This window comes from Watersipora subatra, unplaced genomic scaffold (genome assembly GCF_963576615.1).
Source record: "Watersipora subatra unplaced genomic scaffold, tzWatSuba1.1 SCAFFOLD_45, whole genome shotgun sequence".
NCBI lineage: Eukaryota > Metazoa > Bryozoa > Gymnolaemata > Cheilostomatida > Watersiporidae > Watersipora > Watersipora subatra.
Window position 1 is genome coordinate 465,555 of NW_027045217.1, and position 19,108 is coordinate 484,662.

The following is a 19,108-nucleotide window of genomic DNA, read 5'->3' on the forward strand; positions in this document are numbered from 1 at the left end:
GTCATACGGAGTAAGTTAAGGCCTGCCATACGAAGCAAGTTAAGGGCTGTCATACAGAGTAAGTTAAAGCCTGTCATACAGAGTAAGTTAAAGCCTGTCATACAGAGTAAGTTAAGGCCGGTCATACAGAGTGAGTTAAGGCCTGTCATACAGAGTGATCACTCTGTATGACAGACCCAACTAACAATTTTACGTTCCCAGAACGTTCCAGGGAGGTTCCGAAAAGTCCCAGAAACGTTACATCGTAACGTTGTCACAAGATTATTTGTAGACACATTTTCAACGTTCCAGCAACGTTGTGGGAAAAACATTGCTGGAACGTAACTCTCAAAACGTTCCATCAATGTTGTGGGAATTACTTTGCTGGAACATATTTCCCATAATGTCCCTACAACGTTGTGGGAAATACGTTGCTGGGACGTATTTCCCACAACGTCCCAGCAACGATGTGGGAATTACGTTGCTGGAATGTTAGCAAATGATCCTGCATAACATTCCCACAATATTGGGAGAACATTGCATAATATTCCACGAACATTTCTTACATAATATTGTCTCAAGGCTATTAGCTAACATCCCAGGAAGGTTACGCATAGAACATTGGTGGGACATTGATGCGTAGGGATTTCCATCTTTATTGTACAATATTCCAAGCTACTGAGAATCGCTTTCCATGCCGCGGTAATCTCGTTGAGCTAAAACGAAATATAATTATAAGGGCAAACAAGTATATGGGCATTGGCTTCGCTCTACTAACGAAATGATTTACATACGCATCGGCTTGTCAGACGACACGGAGCGTTAGTCAATCGGTAGATAGACTACCACCAACCATCTGACACAACATGTATGTGTGGCGACTTGGTCAGTTGCGATGAGTTCCCACTGGCGCGTCTTACTTTGACCCGTTTAACGGATAGACAGAGCTAATGGACCCTAGTCATTTTTGCGATATGTCTAATGAAGTGCGAAAATTGAAATTTGTAGTGAATTTTCATTTTATTTACATAAATCATTCAAATTTATCATTAATTTTTTTCATTATTTTGTTTGTTTTTATATCTGTAATAAAAAATCTATAACATTTTTAATTTGTTACATTTTAAATAATTTTTTGTTATGAAAGGGGGACAACTTCCAAAAAATGAATCATGCGTTTTGTACCATTCTAGCTAGAACGTTAGAACGAGGAAAAGGTTTGCTAACGTTATTATAACGTTGTTACAAAACATTGTTATCGAATGTCCCAGCAATGTTACAGGATTGCTACTTTGAAATGTCTGGGTATAAGCATTCACATAATATTGTCTTCTAATATATTCGGAACAGTATGGCATTACACCATTATGGAACATTCAGCAGATGATCTGGTGCAAAATTCCTGCGACATGGGGAGAATGTTACAGAACATTCCACAAGCATGCCTTTCATGATGTTGCCTCAAAGATATTAGCCAACATCCCAGGAACGTTTTCGTGCAGAACATTAGTGGGATGTAACTGTGTAGACAATTTCTAACATTTTGATGTTTCACAGAATGTTCCTCTAATGAATTGCGTACAATGTTACTATAATGTACCGAGCATAACCGTCGACAATATTCTTTCCTTAAGCTATACAACATTCCGCCAACATTACGTCTCCGAAGCAACCTAATTTTTCTATAATGTGCCATGCTTGACCTTCACACAACATCTCTTCTCAAGGCTGACGGACATTCAACAAATATTGCACTTTAGATATATACAAAGACTTTTACTAGATTATTCTTAAAATAATCTTTGTGAGCATCTCAATAGTTAGGGCATGGTTCCGAAGCTGTATATTTTGGTACAAACAGTTGCATGATATAATAACAAAAAATAATATGAAACACAATAAAAATATAGCTATAAAATGACTAAACTCTATATATATTGTCATCATCAAAACATGGCAGAAAAATACCACAACCTTTACACCAGAATAAATTATATATCAATGATACACAGAGACAAACAAGCAAAGCTATGATCATATTTGTGAATAATGCTACAGTCCACCAAATGCTTTACCACATTAGACTAAAGTTTTTCCAGCTCGTCCGTCCTTGGATTGTGGTGGCGAAAGCTGTTCTTTCATCAAACAATTCAGATTACAGTACAATCCTTTAAGCCCTGAAATGTGAAGAAGCATTTATATTAGCAGATGAGAACTGCTAAAAAGTACAGAATACAAACAAAGCAAATATGAGTATAAACTAAATATGGCAACAACCTGTTAACAAAGTAATTATGAACATCGAGGTTGATCTGCCACATCACAGTGTCACTTGCTAGATACATGAAATAGTACCAGCAATACTTTTCTTTTCACTATTTGTGGGCACTCTATAATAATGTAATATTGTCCACTCATTCAAGTTTTTGGAATCGCGATTCCTCATAATAGGCACAGGTGGATACAAGAGTGCACAACCACCATATTTTCAAAATCATCCTAATCAGCTTTTTATTTAATGGCTTCATAACTGAGCTTCCTATAAGGCTGCAACTTCATATTGGCATATTATGAAAAATGCACAAGCATATCATATTTAGGGTTGCGCTAATAGTAAGTTTCTTCAGAAGCAACTAATGTCCTAGTCGCATTGTTCTTATGCTGAATTATCATTTTAATAATTTGAAATTTAAAAAGAGTTGTTGTAGAATAGCAATGCGGTAAATTAATTAGTAAATCTCATGTAGCAAAAAACACAAACTTGGACATATCCATTAAAAAATAATAACAAACTGTAAGCTAACAACTCCGCATTAGTCGAGTTATTTACTTGGAGGTTAACCTTTCTGATGAGACGCTATATGTGCAAACAGCTATATACGCAGGTAAATGAGAAGCACTGCTAATGCTATTGCAGATTGTTCCAAAGCTTTAAGAAACGCCGTGCAGATACTTAATGAAAAATTAAACGATAAGATTTTGTAAGTTTTAGTTGATCTAGAAGTATGCGAGCAGCCTGCCTTTTCAATTTCCTTTATAAGCTTGTTTGAATTAGCGCGTACACTCTTTTAAAAATACATAGTCAATCAGCTATTGTTGCCTCTTACATATTGTCAAATTCTTCAATCATACCTATCTTATATCACAATCAAATAGCTGAAAATCATGTCATAAAAAGAGAAAAAGAAATTACATCGCACTACTAGCTCTAAGTTGACATTTTGGTAAAAGGCAGCACGATTCTCAACCTAACATGCTTATCACAAGTTATACATAATCTAACACAATGCAAACTTTCAAGAGTTGCTTTCTTAATTATGTACACGTGCACACAACTCTTAGATTTCCATATTTTCTCTGCTTAAAATTCTGATGTGCTAGGTAGTTAGTGTTGAAATGTGCTTCCAATCTGCCAAAAAAATCTACGTTTTGTACTACAGCATTTCTAAATTTGAAACTAATTTTTCCAACTTTCAATAACAAAAATCACAGTTAAAGGGAGAGTAACTATAGATCTATCGTAAATTCAAGAGTACAAGTCGAGATCTGAAGTTTGGTTCGAAAATCCTGGTTTTGACATGTACATACCGTGACCTCTTCCATGGCCCAAATCTTTTATTCGCTAATAGTTCAATCGGGATCAGAGGCGGGCAATGCGTAGCTGAAGAAATGGCATTCAAAACACCATCAGTAAGGACGCCTTTTTTGGCGCCGTCGGGAATACTACAATTAACAAAAGCCTGAGAGTAGCATGTTATAGTGAAGATCACAGAGAACAAAAAACAAGCCCTTAACCAACGTACTGGTTCTCCTCAATACAAGAACAAAACCGCTACCTCGGATAATAGGTATTCAACAGAGTAGCAATGCCGCAAGACAGATTTCTGTCAGAAATCGTGATTCATGTACAAGAAAAAGGTGTGAATGCCCAATAGTGGATGTGTCAAATGGAATACTGAAGTGTGGCCTTGTAGGCAGATACTACAAAAACCAACATCCAATTCAAAACATATCACGTAATTCCAGAAGAGAATCCTAGTGATGACATTTCGAATGGTGAATAATGGGGACCTGGTGTTCCAATCAGCTCACATTGAGTAGGATTACTGGTATTTCACTATTTTATAAATAAATTCCTATATGTGATATCATGTAATTTTGATTTGCAACGGTTTTTGAAGTTGAATTTTACTAGAAATCGTGCCATGAATTACATTACCGTCATATTTTTGTGCAGACACCGCAGCAATACTATTTAAATTCATGAAAGAAACGAAGTCACTGTTGGGATTCAAACACAAATGCTCTATGGTAACATCTTCCAGCGCAGCGAGCTGGAAGCTTGTAGGCGTAGCATAAATACACACTGGTCAGTGCGCGAGGCGACATTGCAGTAGAAGGACTGGTCTTATGTACTGAATATTATATGGTATGTTTATCGAATTTGATATGGTTGTCACGACGTTAAGGGCTTAGGGCACAAATAAACAAACTTTCCATGTAGCTGAATTAAAGCATATTGATAACATATTAGTAAGCCTACAACATGTATAATAAAAACACAGACATGGAAAATTTGCAATAGTGATGGAAAAATGCAAGAAATATGTCTAGATCTCACCTGTCCCACATTTATTGATACCGATTCAATTGGTTATGGAGAATTTACTGTTGAGCCGAACCGGTGTATGGTTGGCAAATTGACCATAGTAGTGGTGATTGACTAGATAACAATTAGACGATTAGTTGCAAGGATAATGGCCAGATCTTGTGAGATTCATTCTAAAAAATCGCAAACAAACTACATTAGAGATCTTGCAAACAACAAATCGATAAACTAGCTATATGGTAAGAATCTAATGGTTATGGACTTGGACTGAGATTGAACCGATAGTTGTAGTTGTAGTTGCAAACCCTAAATCTGGCCACTAAAAACTGCTGGTTGGTCACTACTAATATTGCTCAACATTTTCCAACTGAATAACAAGTTTAGTAGCTCAGTGACTAACAAACATGTCTTTACTCATTTGATATATGCGTATAGATCTTCATTTTTATGGAGACAATTTTGGAGACAAAAATAATGGCAAAGAAAGAATTCTTCAAATTAAGTTTAGGAAATGGCGTTCAAACTTGCAAGCTGATGCTTTTCAAGCTGTTTTCCAACGTCAAACGCATCCAAGAACGATAATCCACTGCAGTTTACCACCATGGAGTGCAATTATTTAGAAACACAGTCTTTAACACTCGGTTTTATTTACGGAGAAAAACTTGAATTTGTACCAATGCAAAAAACTTTACTCACCAGCAATAACGATCGCAAAGAGCGTCAATATCATTTATTACTATATTGTGAATTTTATTGCAAGTATTGCAGATGAGTTAAGCATCGTTAAATCATTAATTAAACTACAACAACCGGAAAAATAAATCATATGGCGGATATTTCCTCCTCCTAGTTTTGCCTTGTCCGATATTTTCAGGCATAATACGATGTAAATGCATACCTTCGAAATCTTTCGAAGGAGTACGATGCGGATTTTTAGCTTTCCCACGCATCGAACTTCATAAATTCCGAAAAGTTATAACTAAATTCTATGTATATGCCCACAAACAATCTCGGTTGATATTTTGGTTCATTATACAGTAATACAAAAACGCGTTTAATCTCTTTGTAAAGATTTAATAGACGTAAACTGACAAAACGTCGTAAAACCACGGTTATGGAAGACCAAGCGAGTCATACTTAACGCCGAATACCGACAAGGAGATTCCGACAAGTTGGTGATTTTTTCTGAAACTACCGATGTGATTACCGCTGCCTATACTCATGATGTTGTGTTAAAACTGCTAAAAGAGTTCTGAATAAATATCGCCGAGTGATTTATTCACTACTAATGGACGTGATTTGACGCTATTTGGTAAGAAACCTCAAATTGTTGATCAGTTACAAAACTGCCTTACACAAAGCCACTGCACACTCGCAGACCTGCGAAAATGGTGCCCGAAGGGTTGAAATCAACTTGATATCGAATAATGAATACCATATTTGCCTTGTGGTGACCGATTTAACTCATGCACTACTATAAGCCCCTCTGTGGGGCTTACAGACAATTTAAATCAGACGGAAGCCCCTCATTGGAGCTCTTTTATATTATGTGGTTTGGTTCTCTTTTTGTAGCTACAAGTGAATGGATTCAAATTTTCTTGGTTCAAATGCTTAGTATGGAGACTATTGTAGTGTGTGCTCATGTGAAACTGACAGTAAAGGATTCTTATAAGTATTATATATATAGCATTTGTATTCATTTCATGTGAAACGTTAATTGCGGATGATTCCCAACGTCTATAAGCACAAAAGCTCTGAAACGCGCTCGTAGAGAGCATACGAATTTCATCGAATCCGACGAAGACTTGCCTTGTTTGGCCTGACCCATTTTGTGAGCAGCTGTTTGAATGGCTTTTGTTGATACAAATTAATTATGTTCAACCTAAAATGAATTACGTAGTGAATAAGTTGAAGACTCTTTTATGAGAAAGAGATTTTGAGGGGATTCTTTTGTGAGCAGTACATCATGTTTATGTTACACAACTATTTATTGTACTGACTGAAAAGAAAAACGAAGTTGCAAGTTGTCAGTCAAGACTCAATAATCATTTTTTATTTACAGCATGAAACTTTGTTGAGTCCAAAAATAATCCATCAGACAACAAGCAAAGCAACCTTTTCACTTCTAACATTCCTTGCAAAAAAACATAATTTTCAGTGATTTGTCTGCTAATATGTTACACAATTCTAAGAAAATTTATCTTTGCCAAAATTATTTAAGCATTGCCAAGTGGAAGTAACTTTATGCGGATCCATGGTCTATTCTAGCAAATACATGTAGACTAATTATTATGACATGACCATGTAGTAACTGTAATTTTTAAATTCTGTAATTTATCTAATTGTGATTTTTACAATTTGATATAAATGAGATAATCTCTCTTCGAGTTAAATTCAACAACAAGATTGCATAAAGGTTTGGAAATTTTTTTGAAGGTGCATCCCCCTTTTTCTTATTTTGTAAAGAGCAAATCTGACAATACAACAATCATTTCAACGGGTATGTGAACTGACTGTTTGATATAGCCGCGTAATTGCCTTTAAGCTGTATAAATCATCTATGTGAGAATTTTCTGCAAGTTGACAGTCTCGGTTACGATGGTTGTTTCTTGTGTCATTACTGACCAATGCCCCAGATGGGCGCAAACTATTTTTCTAATTGCAAAAGGAAGATTTGTTTAGTAAATTGACAATGTCATATAAGCAAGCTAATAACAATAACTGAACACTTCATTGTTTTGTTAATTATTTGTAATATCTACTGTGACAAGCAACGACAAAAACTGAGCCAAAGGTTTCAAAAGAACAGTGAATATCACACTGTATTATTTAACACTGTTTACGAAAACCTACAATAGGTGTTCTCGTCATTTCATGAACAAAAAATAAGATTGTTATATATGACCTATTGTTAAAGGTTGACTTGCAACAAAATTCACATTACAGTTATTTGATATCAAAAGATGCACCATGTCTTATTCTGTTGTGTTGTAGGTGCAAATTATATGGGAATGTGATTAAAAGCTTTTAAAAGCTAAAAAAACCAACAGTTAATCGCAGCCACATGAGACCGCCGTAGTCTGAATTCTCTTTCCAAAGCGGCTCAAATGGGACGTAGTTGTTACAGGATGGTTTCTGTTTACACTTTCATGCAACCTCATTCGTCGAAATATTTTCACAAATATATTTCACACATTCAATAAAACCAGGTCTATTGTTCTTACGCGTCTATTTTATCGTCATTGTAATGCAGTCACTTTTAGCTCTGATATATTATAACTTACCGTAACAAGTCGTTAAACTTTCTATCCTTAGTTCGAAGGCATACATATCATTGTCTGATAATCATGACGAGCCTGTTGGTCACATGTGATATTCGAAAATTGCTGCAAAAATTATTTGCGAAGTATTGGGTCACATGATCAGATTACGACGTGACGATTAGATCAAGCCAAAACAAAATTGAAAGTAGCGCGCATCTATATTTGATATGGGGTCTTCGGTAAAACCCGAAGTGTTTGTCATAAACTAGTGCTACGATAAGTTTTATATGGAGCTTTTTATCGGCCTTTCAATTCACATGAGAACATCATGTAACAAGACAATAACCAAATTGTCAGAACTACGTCAGAGAAATAAACAGATTCCAATTTACGGCGGCTTTTTGTTTTTGAGCTTTCAAGAGCTTGTAATCACATTTCCACATATTTGGCACCTACAACACAACAATGTAAGACATGGTGAATCTTTTGATACCAAATAACTGTAATGTGAATTTTGTCGCAAGTCAACCTTTAAGACTAAAACTAAAGCTTTGGAGGCTAAGCTGCTTTTCATCAACAACAAAAACTTCAGCTTTTTAAAATTCACTCTCAGGGTCGTAGAGCTCACATGTGTGCTATACGGCTTTGTTCACGTCTACACATACTGTTGCAACAATAAAGCTATCTCTCCTTGGAGCAGACAATTCCACTTCTCCGGTAACTTTTAACTACTAAACAGCTATGGCATTCGTTAAAAAGTATTAGTCAGCCCAGCTTATAGCTCTATGGTGACAGTTTTGTCTTATTAATAGAAACACACATGCAATAGATTGAAGGGGAGTCTATGGGTGATCGATCCGCATGATGCCACACTATCACAGTATTATCCAAGAATTGTATTTCAATGGGATTATCGCTCAACTGAGCAGTTACCGGTGTATCTTAGACTCGCAGCTTACAAATTTCTTACTCATCAATACTCTTTAAGGGTGGTCAGTGGTCACGTGAGAGCCGAAATGAACTAAACGACACAAAACAACGTCGCTGTCAGTTGTAAACTGTTCAGCCGAAGACATTTCTGGCTGAAACGAACCATTTCGATCCTGCTCAAAATTTTGTGGTCGAACCCTTGCGTTTATTGGCTGGTTAAAATTCTACCGAGCACTCGTCACATTTCTATTTACGTGCGTGTGAGCAAAGATAAATAGAAATGGGACGATCTTTTTATTTGGTTAAATAAACAACATCAAACAATTTATGACCAGGCTCTCCCGGACTTGTGATTGTGTTGCATGAATGTAAGATGTTGTGCTTGAGTTTTGCATAAATGTTAAAAAATGGTTGTGGTTTTATTTCCTGTAGAATATAAGTAATGTGTCATACTCATCCTGATGAATAATCGTTGCCTGTTTTATTTATGTAAAACCACAGTACTATGATGAAGACTGTTTTTGTTTGTTATGTACTCAGCATAGAAAAACATTCATATATTAACAAAAGGTATAATTTTGTTGATGGAAGGTTTGGCAAAATTTTTCTATCGAGTGATTTATTCTGAGCAGGTGAACGATCTTCTGATAAGTCTGCTGTGTAATAATAATTAATAATTGTTCCTCAAAGTTTTTTGTTTACAATAGAAATATTTAGTTTAAATACATAAAACTACCAATGAAACAGTGTCCTGTCTCCATGCGTATGGTATCTAGGAGGCGAACTGACTTCGGATGCCATGTGACATGTGGCTTAGCCGACCCAAAGTAAACTAACCTCCAAACCTAAGTCAGTTCGGTCATTGCGTGACCACAGCTTTAGCGTGTCACCTTTGCAACATTACTAAAAGGCTGTGTTTCAAGTAAGCGAATCTATTACTGGTGCACCTTCCATTACATCACGTGGTCCATACATGCATACATAGCTGAGAGGTTCTATAGAGGTCCGAAGGGCTATACAATATTACATAGCCTTTTGCAGAGGTCTCTCCAAAGTCATTCTGTTATCGAAGATGTCATTGGCAGCTGACCAAAATTAAAGTAAAACAACCATGATAGTTAGTGTAATTAATATAGTTATTCAATAAGTTAAAGCAATGGTAAAATAAATTGTGGCAATATGTTACAATGCAATACTGTTAGCAGCGGATGACATTCAATCTATATATAAATGTGAGCGTTAGTCGGTCGATCCAGTTGTATACGGATAGTTTTAGTAATAAAAAATTCGCTTCGCAGAGGATTTAAACTTGCGAAGATTGTAATCGCAAGTTTGCAAACACGCATAACTAACCACAAGATTGTGATTTTCGGCCATCTTTTTTTCGGTATCCGTATTGCGATTGTAGGTTACTAACTAAATGTATATGTAATTTTTACTATTAACTAATATTACCATTTGTTTCATTTTTATAAAGTCATTTTAAAATCCATTACCTCTCTTTTAATGTGACGTTTCAATTTCAGATGTCCTGCTACATTCCTATTTTCGGTTTCTTATAAAGCAATCGCTAAATCTGCAAAGTACCGTGGTGTGCTTCATTGCTATACATTTGTACTGGTATCGTCCATAAAAACTTTTTCAATAGTTTTTCAAAGTAGCTTCTGCTGCAGCAGTAACCTTTGTATACACACGTTTCTACATGTATATAGTCACTGTTATTAATAATTCAGCCTAGTCATGATTTTTATTTTATTTTTTCAATTAAATAGTGCAAGTGCTCTAGAATATCGAATATCAGAATAGGATGAGGTTAAGCACTTTACAAAGAATCACAGCCATCTTTGGTACTAAGAATGATCAGTGCTTGTCCAATTACTACATGAATTATGATGTTATACTTATTTCTTTGGCAATTAGGCTTATTTGTGCTGTTTGTCCGAGGTTGGAAGGAGCAGAAAAGCCTCTGACCTCTTGTATAGAACGCACTAGAGTTTGCGCAAGCAGAGTGCCTCAATAGTTTAATAACCTAACCAGGATGGACAATCATTTGTGTCGCTTTGGTTGTCCACTAGTTTATTGAATGATTCATAAGCAGTTTGTTTGTGTGTGTGTATGTGTGCTCTGGTCACTCACCTGTTCCCATACACGTCGCAAAGTACTGGCGACAGCACCGCATGCTATTAGCGGTGAAATGGGAACCTATGCGCCGGGTACAGCCAAGGACCGCCGATAGTTGCAGACGGCCTCGCAATAGTTTAGGGCTGTTCAAATGTCGCAAAATGCCGCAGGCAAAACCTTCATGTAATGCTCGTACAGGTGAAGGTCACCATTATAGAAACGGCATGGCGAGCGAACATTTTATGTGATTCCTCGATTATGTTTAGCGATGTAGCTTATATGTGAACATATGCCACCGAGCCTAGTGCCGCAAGCGTTTTGCTGCGCAAGTTACCGCCAGAGTTTCGAAATCGATATGTGAACCAGGCTTTAGTATTAAGCTGCGTTCAGATCAGCCATTGTGCAGAGGCCAAGTTTGATCTGAGAGTGGGTGATTTTGTCCATTTTTTATTTGCAGGGTCAGATAACTTTAGCTGATATATTTTAGTGAGTCACTCCTTGAATTTTGCTGACTGTTTCCTACAATGTTTTTAGTGAACTTTTTTAGCAAACTGCCTGATTATTTTGCACTGCTCATCGCTAATAATGGATAACCATAAGGAGGACGATCTTTTGCTAACATAATGTGCGCAGCAGTTATATGTTCCACAGCAGTTTTCCGGGTTGCTGTTACTCATGAGTGAAGCTATGACAATAGCATACACAGGTGTGAAGACAAATATGGTGTTCATATTAAAGCCTGATTTCCATATGACAGCACAAGGCCGCGACGTCCTGCGTGCGTAGGCCAGCTGTGATATGGAAACTTCAACACACGACGATAGCGCGACGTGCGTACGCTAATCGCAAGGATCCAACAGAATGGGTCCTTGCGATGGGTGCGCACGATTATGTATCCCACAATACACCGCTAGACCTTGTCAACCCATCCCATAATTCAAACGGAGGGCTGTTTTCCGAAGAAATCTGTCTCTCCTACGAAAAAGTAAGGAAATTATCCACTCTGTCCAATGCAAGCGTGGTGCCTACGCGCGAGATGGAAACACCGCATTGCGGCCTATAAAATGCATTGTGCACGATCACTGGGCTGCGCACGATCATTGTGCTGTCATATGGAAACCAGGCTTTAATGACACTATGACTCACGGTAAAAAAGATGTCATTGGCTACTCAAATAGAATATCGGCTTTGAAAAAAAATTTTCTCTTTGGACTATATCGGTATCAGGCTTGTTTGCGCTGTTCACACGATACGATTCTCGGTCAGTAGAAAAATTGGTCAGAGAATTGACCCAAAATCGGCTGCTGTGACCGCAGCTTTAGTCTGTTAAATTTAGCTTTCTGCTTTTAGGAGGAAACTTATGTTATGCAAAAGCTATTATAACGAATATTGTTGGTTGGTCACATCGTGTATCTGCTCTAGTAGGGCAGTGGTGTCAGGTTTAATGCTTATTAGTTTGTTGTAGGGGCTTAATAGAAACTGATGTTTTTTTTTCTTCTCTAGAGGGTATTCTCAGTAGAAGCATATATCTGACTTTAGTTCATTTTTGGCAATTGTTTCCAGTTCTAATTTATTGCAGCTTCAGTGGTAGTGTCTGCCTTTGAATTTTGAGCTAATATAATCGTGCATTGTGGTGCCATTTTGTGAAGCGACCAGCATTTGTAATCTTCAGTTACACACCCCATGAATACTTGTCATTGTGAAACAAAGGAACTCATCATGTTATTCAACTTCTATATTAGTATTTATGCATCCTGTCTTAAAGATGTAGTTGCGTCAAAATTTAAGTTGATCTTAAAAGAAAGCATTTTTTTTTCTCTATCAGTTGATATGTTGTTTGTTGTGTTACGCGATCGCATTGCCAAGATATTTGAAGATTAAAACCGAAAAAATCTGATCGCCGTAAAAACGCTCAGGCCACAAAAACGTGCCCAGCCTCGCCAAAAATGATGTCACGCGTTTGGCAACCTCTCTCTATCTCTCGTATTCACATCGGCTATTTGCGATAAAAGTCTAGTCTTACGCGGCTCTATTGGCATATATCTTATTTTGTATTTGCTCGTGTTGGCTAGAATAAAATTTTAAATCCTGCTACAGATGCATTATTATGAATGTTTAAAAGGCCTCAAATAACGAAAATTGAAAGTTTGTTCTACTCACTTTCTCCAAATGTTGTGTAAACATTTGGGTACCGACTACCAATTCTACCGGTCTACGGTAATGCTGTCTAGTCACTTTATGTAGAACGCGGTCTTTGTATCAGCACAGTTCTGCAGCTACCCATATAAACGATATACAGCCTCCCATAAGCCCCGCCCACATTATGTCGCCTATTACCTACGTACTAGTTTCTTACTAGTATTCTTACCGAATGCTAAATAATTGAAATAAGCAAGCCACCTCTTTGAAAAGAATATAGACAGGGATAGAGTTTTAAGGATGAGAAGTCTGCTGCAAACTAGATTTGAACTCACATTCTCCAGTTCTGCGGACACCCATATACCATATCCGATTCACTACAATATTCTGCAAATCATGTTTTGCATTATCTTCAACAATATTATTTTATTATATAATTTTTACAAGCAAAAATATTTTCATCTCGGCATAAAGCTTTTATTAAAAATCTTCATCAAGTCGTGGCCACTCACATAGTATTAGCTGATACAATAAGACAAATTCATCTACTGCAACAAACTCAAACAAAACATCATCCAGCACGCATTCAAGTCTTGCTTTCTCCTTTATAGCAGTTTCCACACTGACAAAGCTTCTTCGGCTGGTGGGACGACATAAACATTCTGTAATCAGTAAAACAAGTAAATGTAAACAAAGAAGATGCAATAAATATGTCATTCATAGATATGTCATTCTAAAGCGTATCTATTGACAGCTTCCAAATTGGGAGTTAAATAAATTGCGAGTGTAATTTTAAAAACGAATAAACATTTAATAAAGGCACAAGTACGCCAAGCCAACGATTCGAAGCTTTGGTTCTGGAAATTAAAGATTTGCAATGATCAATCGATTTTACCCACCTCCTACGTGTGAAAATAATTTGTAATCATGACTCTAATTTACCAAAGAAAATTCGAAAAAAATATTATAGCTAGGTAAAACGGCAGATAAGCTATGAAACGATGATTGGAGATAGCAAAGAATTATCATTTTATTAATTAGTATATGTATTTATGACTAAAAAATATTACATTTACTAAAGTATAGAAGACTCTAAGTCAATTTACCTCCATTCTGTCTTCTTCTGCAGCAAAACGCTGCTGACGCCTGTCAGCTTTGGCCATAGGCTGTCTACTCTAATCTTTTACTAAACGTTGCTCAGATAACTCTGAGTAGCGGTCGCTCGAACTTGAAGCCATTTTAAAACTATGTATAACTTAGTAATTGTTGAAACGCGTTGAATCAGTAACGATGAGCATGAATTCTCTAGCGATGAGAATCTTCGAGATCACAGACAACGCGTTTTACGAGTGATAACATTTATTACGGTCTATATAAAAACTTCGCGATCGTGATTGGCTAACGAAGCGACCTCATATTTATCGCTCGTGGTTTCGTTTCAGAAAACAAACTAGTTACGTCACGAAATTGGCACCCGCTGGAACGTGAGCTTTTTAAAAGAGGGCCTCATTCAAACGCATATATCTCTAGACAGGGTTGGTCTACAAAGACAAAAATGGCATCAAATTGTAGCTGATGTTTTAGCCTTTTATGGGTCCTAATTTCATTTTTGACGCAACTACATCTTTAAGAGTATTATACACCTCTTACATAACCACTCATCCCCTTTTATTTAACCATTTCTGATGTGATTAGGAAACAGCTTTCTGGACTCTTGCTAGCTAGCCTGGTCATGGCTCTCGTGGTGGATATGGAGAGAGAGCCTGGGACACATAGCGAAAAAAAGGTAAGATAACTTCTGCAAAACGAGCGACATATGTTACATATGACGCTCAGACTGATACTAATGGAAGCGTGTCGTTAGATTCGTATCTCACGATGTATTAGATGTGGCGCGTTTAAAAGCTTATTGTCACGGTAACGTGACTTGATCTAGTAAAAAGCGCTATTTTTTTGATAGGCTGGGTGGTTACGAAATACCTCGTTTGATAATAAAACGATAGGAACCATAGGCTACTATTCTCTTGCGTTTTCACGTTAGCAGTTTCATTCCCTATACTGATAAAAATGGAGCCATTCAAAATTCATCTATCAAAGCTAGGCATAGTCACACTGAGACCAAAACAGTCTCAAGTTTTACAACATATTATCGCAGGTTTTGACCAATTTATAGTTCTTCCTATTGGCTTCGGAAAGAGTATTTGCTTTCAGATGGCACCGTTTTGCAGTGGTAGATCCGAGTTGTTCATAATAACTGTCGCGAATAATAATACTCGTGAGTAAAATAAAACTGAGATTACTTTTTACTAGATAAACTTTTCTTTACTAGCAGCGTGCAATTCATTTTTGTTGTTCTATTGCTGTTCGTTTGCTATGTTTGTATTGTTATTGTGAATTTTTTTTATTCAATTGATTCAATTTTTTATTATAATTAAATCAAAACATAATGAATTGAACATATGAAATAATATAACTGTCGTTATTGATTTATTATGCAACCAACATTTCATACTTACTAACCAGCGTTTGTTTGCTGCCAATTCAGATTAAAAATAATACATAATACTCGCGGAGATCATAAATAAGACCGTCACATGATACTCCTTCGGAAATAACCATTGTGATATTAGCGACTTCAGAAGTCGGCTTTTAGAGTTGTCTTCCCCGCGTGTTGCGATGTGTCCCAGGCTCTCTCTCCCAATCCCCACGAGAGCCATGCCCAGGCTACTTGCAGATTTATTATTCCAACTTCCTAGCACCTGCTATTTTACTGCTTAGCATAAATGTTATCTGCTTCCTTGTACTTACTCGCTTACTGCCTAGGAAGCTTTGCAGCGCCCAATCGTCTGTGATCTACGGATGTGACGATTGCCTGACTGATTAGGCAAACATATATAAGCCTGTGTAGATCAGAAACAATTCGAACTCCATATTTTACTCACGCTCTACGTATCACTCTGCTCTTGTATCACTCTTTATATTTTTAGACTTGCGCAATGAGCATCGGCCATTGACTTGATTAGCCTTCATATATTTCATGTTTTTGCAATTGAAAGTTTGAATTTTTAATAAATATATTCTGTTTTAAAGTTTTTTAAGTAAAACAAACCAGTCTAATTCTTGACATTAAATCTACACCTAAAATACAGTCCTTTATAAATTCGCAAATCATAAACCAACTACTTGAACCACCAATCCAGCACTTATAGTTAATAATCCTTTAAACAGAGGGTCATTACAATTTCTATGTCATCAGTGAACTATTCAATTGACAAGTTCATTACTGAAGCAGCATGTTTGTGGTGGTTGTAGATAGTAGTTTCTGATTTTGCTGCCAGCAACTTTCTAACAGCAAATTGTTTCCAGCAAAACTGTTGAAAATCTGAGTGTATTGATTTTAACTATATACATTGTATAATAACCGCAAGTACATCACTAACTTCCATACTATACTCCACACAAGTTGCTTGTAAAACTGTGTATCTCATAACTGAATATTGTAAGATGGCAGATCTCTTCATGAGTGTTTCTATTGTATTCTCAAAAATCTGGTTAATCATTGATTGGCTTGGTTTGCTGAGCATCAGTATCTTTGTCAGACTTATTATTGTTGGCATAGGCCTGAAATCCTCAATTGCTTTATTTGTTTTCTCTATAAAACATGTTATAATGGAACTCTATAGATAACAACCCAAAGGTAGACAAATGTGTTTTATTTTATAATTTTAAAAGTATAGCACTATGATTCTTCGTCTTAACTTATTAGTATGCTGGACTTGGTAGATGGCATCGAAATCTGCAAGCAAACACATTAACAATCAAATATATTACAGAATAGGAGAATGTGTTCTAAAAATGGTAACTACCCTTGTTGCTAAGCTCGCACCTATTTTTTGGATCAGCTTTAAAATGGCTTTTTTGCTAGAAAAACAGCAATACTGTTTCTAGTGCTTTTTGATTCAACTTAACTAGCCCATGTTTATTACATTTACTGTGACTAGCATGCTCACTTATCACCACTTGCGACTCTACCACATGCCATTCAGCCACCTAAATGCTGAGTATTAATTAATGTCATACGGCAACCAGCTTTATGGATGCAAAGCTTTTATGTGAATTTAATAATATTTTTAAAATTAATTGCTATTAAATCTAAGTGGTAAGTACAATGGCTGGTTTGGAAACTTTGGATAAGTTTTGGCACAGTATTCCGATGTCACTCATGAAAAGATCCTGAGACCTACCGAAATTTATTAAAAATAACATTCTTTGCAATTGTGTTATGCAATTAAAACGTGATTTTAATGACACAGATGGCTCCTGCCTCTACTTCTCTCATCTAAACCAAGAAAGAGTCATGTAGAAGGTGACGATGACTTCCATGATGATTTGAAATCAAGCGAACAGCTGGAAATCGAACTGTCAAGGTCTGGCTCGAACATAGTGGAGTGCATCGGTAGGTAAATATGACCAATATTTCCAGGTTTTCTACAAAACAAAATATCTGGCACACATTGCAGCCTCGCTGCATATGCTAAACTGCATGGCTGCTCATATTGTGGTGCATAATTTGGGTATATAAATGTATTTTGGTATTAACTACTTTCACTTATTGTTAGTGTATAAAGCAGATATACAGAAAGCAGAGTGGCTTGAAATAATACTGCAGCAGATCAGCGATATGTAGTTAAATTTATTTTATGGTTGATATGTATGCTTTTTATAATAATATTAGCATATGATATTTATTTAGCAGGTTATGAGGTACAGAGCTTAAAACTCAACTGCAATGACTGCACCAGCTTTATAGCCTCCTGTCCAGGTTTACGCATCATCCCCTGATGTGATACTAATCAGTGTAAAAGATAGAGGTGGTATGTTTCCACCTCATCCTGTCATCACAAAGATATGTCTAGGCTCAGAACTGAGCATACGGCAGGGTGTCGACTTACAAGGAATCACTGCAGACATACACAAGCTGGTGGTCACTAAAACTCTTTCATCGGTTTTACAAAGCAATTTGCATCAGGGATTTCCATGCTCGTTCCACTGCACAGCGCAACGTTAGTTAAAATATCACCTCCAGATATTTCAGGATTATAATTCATCAGGAGGCTACAAAGGTAGCAGCTAACAAGGGAATCTCAGATCAAGGCTTAGCCGACTGGTCGTCTTTAGTCATGTGTAGCCTTTCACAGTATGTCTAGAAAAGTGTACCATTTGTCGCTTGTTTTCTACGAGTTTGCTGATGCTGTTTGCATAACACCCAAGACCCAACATTTATATTCATGGCAGACTGCAATCAGCGTACGATGTACCAGTGTGTATGCATTTGAAATCAGTTTGTACACCTAGCTATCTGACATGTTAGCCCATAGCATATGGCAACATTGATAATTTTGCAATATCTTTTGGAATACATGTGCATCAATATACACTTTTACTCGCACTTTTTATATGAAATATTCAACTTCATGTTTACAAATTTGCAGGGTAGGAAATACATAGTGTATAAGCGTTGTATCTAAAATTTGAAACAAATATCTTGTGTGCTTTAGTAGTTATATCAAATTACGTGTAGCAACAAAAATGTCTCTTAATTCTTTCAGTGTAAACAATGATGACTCACTTGCCTGACCAGCTGCAAGTGAACAAAGCATTGCCCTTCTGTCACAAAGCATGCGGTTATTTATGTAGGACATCACTGCTTTGCATTGCCCAGTCTCCTATAGCTAATAGGTCTTAAATAGGCTCGTAAATGTCACCTTCAAGAAAGGGTAGTGAGCTTCAGCCAGCGCATTGGCATTTAAAATACACCAAAGGTCAAGCTGAGAATTAAACATGAGTAGCAGTACGCAGACCAACACACACAGGCACACATACATATTGAGCTATCCCTGCTACTTCACTCTGTATGGGGTATAAGTGGTAACATCACTTATGAGTTCAATATAGTGTCAGGGTCAGTCATGTAGTAGGACACTCCCCTGGTCATGAATATAATCTCCAACATATCTATGGCAAAACAGTCTTCAGCCATTTTGCAGCTGTTTAACTATGTGAATAC

At 36.7% G+C, this 19,108-nt stretch overlaps 2 long non-coding RNA genes across 2 annotated transcripts; one reads left to right on the forward strand and one right to left on the reverse strand.

The window, feature by feature from the left end:
• Positions 1-1,805: 1,805 nt before the first annotated feature.
• Positions 1,806-5,446, reverse strand: LOC137409992 (uncharacterized). The gene is made up of 4 exons (XR_010980943.1): positions 5,285-5,446; positions 4,601-4,761; positions 3,568-3,702; positions 1,806-2,156 (listed from the first exon to the last, which is right to left on the reverse strand). It is a non-coding gene; the product is annotated as an uncharacterized lncRNA (long non-coding RNA).
• Positions 5,447-14,772: 9,326 nt separating this feature from the next.
• On the forward strand, positions 14,773-18,564 carry LOC137409995 (uncharacterized). Its single transcript, XR_010980944.1, has 3 exons — positions 14,773-14,827; positions 17,355-17,497; positions 17,795-18,564. It is a non-coding gene; the product is annotated as an uncharacterized lncRNA (long non-coding RNA).
• The last annotated feature ends 544 nt before the right edge of the window (positions 18,565-19,108 follow it).